At 33.7% G+C, this 1,795-nt stretch overlaps 1 long non-coding RNA gene across 1 annotated transcript; it reads right to left on the reverse strand.

The window, feature by feature from the left end:
* Positions 1-463: 463 nt before the first annotated feature.
* Positions 464-901, reverse strand: LOC109592179 (uncharacterized). Its single transcript, XR_002190217.1, has 4 exons — positions 810-901; positions 697-759; positions 600-635; positions 464-547 (listed from the first exon to the last, which is right to left on the reverse strand). It is a non-coding gene; the product is annotated as an uncharacterized LOC109592179 (long non-coding RNA).
* Between the last annotated feature and the right edge of the window lie 894 nt (positions 902-1,795).

Below are 1,795 nucleotides of genomic sequence, written 5' to 3' on the forward strand. Positions count from 1 at the left end.
AATTTCTGCAGCAGCTAACAAGACTGGTATATACGAGGTTCCTGACCCTCCGTTTTCGCAAGGGTCAGGCCACGCCTGACTACATGCTAAAAGCAATTCATGCACATAATAAGCATTCTTACTATTATATAGTATTCTCATTACCATGTCATCAAGCTCAATCCATGTATTGTTATCTATTGCTGAATTTACAAATTTATTCTGCTGATTCAAAAAACCACTAATGCACTCTCCACTGTATAACTGTCATAACTTCACCTATAGGAATCACATGCATTTTCATCAGTAATTAAAAGTAACTTTTACTTCAATAGACTTCACTGTGCTTCGAATACATTTACTCCTTACATATAGTGACCAATGTTGGGGCTTTTTGACTGGAAAAAATATAAAATCATTTTCCATTAGACTAATTCACTGTATTTAGTAAGATACATAATAATCAAGTTAATCATTCCTGTCTAACTTTTCCAAATCTAGATGCTGCAAAGTATCCTTTTGATTCCATTACAGGTAGCATTAGTGAATCAATCACCATAATTTTCATCTATAAACCAAGATACTATATGTATAATTATGTGCTAAAACCTTAATTTTACCTGTTGCTTCATAATATTCAGATAATCTATAATTACCTATAATTTTTGGATAAAAATATGGTGTATACTAAACATGTACAATGTACTTCTAACTTACTGTTGCATTTAACCAAATTCCCGGCTTTAAAGATTCATATTTGCCAGGTATCTTTTTCCAATCCTATACATTCACAAAAAAAGTAAACATTTTTTACTTTTGTAACAACATACAATGCATTGATCTATTTTTTACTAGATCATAGTCATGGGGCCATTGAAGGATCGATGGATTATGTGCTTTTCTTAGCAAGTACCTATAACAAAATAACAAAATCAGCAATATACAGCAAAGAAGCAATGCATACTAATGTACCTAGTTATATCATCATTGCATGACTGTGCCTGTCTTTTAGCAATTTCCTTTACATTATTAAAATAGAATGACATAAATTTAATAGCTGTACTATGACTAACAATTACTCACTGACACATGTACTTCATCTGCTTTTCCAAATTTGACACTTTTGGTTTTTTCAGAGTTACTGTTGGACCTAGAATTAAATTGTGACACTAATAAATGCACCAAAGATCTGAATTGTTTATGGAAGCAGTATGAAGTATAAATAGGACCCCTTTTGATTACCAAAATCTGACTCAATTACATTTCTAAGTCTAACTTCATCTGTCACCCCAAGTCCATTATATAGAAACCTTTTATTTTTTCATAGGACTATCGATGTAATATGTAGATCCTTTTTCATAGTGTAACCCGCCAGTTTATAAACATTAGAATAGACATGAATTGTATCTGGTACAGTACTGCTGATGCATTGTAGGTCTTTTGGTCCAAAAGAGTCTATTTGAAATGGAATAATCCAAGGAGTTTTGTTAAGAAACTGGGAACTCTGTACAGTGAGATTGCCAATGCATTCAAAGAAAAGTTCCATTCCTGATGACAACTCTTTTTCCTTGATACAACAAAAACCACTATATGGTGGATCACTATGAAACTCCTGTCCACAGTATCCACTTTGGTCACCCTTGTTTGGAAAGAGAGTTTTTACTGAATTGAGCACAGAATGGCTTTACAGAAGCAGGAACAAGGCTCAAAGATGATGGATACCTATCAGTTACTGGATTGGGACAGTGAGGGGAGTTGCATCGAAGCGTCAAACACAGTTTCCAAACTCTACACAGATGTTGAAATGGTGCTGGCC

Source organism: Amphimedon queenslandica, unplaced genomic scaffold, assembly GCF_000090795.2.
Source record: "Amphimedon queenslandica unplaced genomic scaffold, v1.1 AMPQUscaffold_6051_Cont21987, whole genome shotgun sequence".
NCBI classification, from domain to species: Eukaryota; Metazoa; Porifera; class Demospongiae; order Haplosclerida; family Niphatidae; genus Amphimedon; species Amphimedon queenslandica.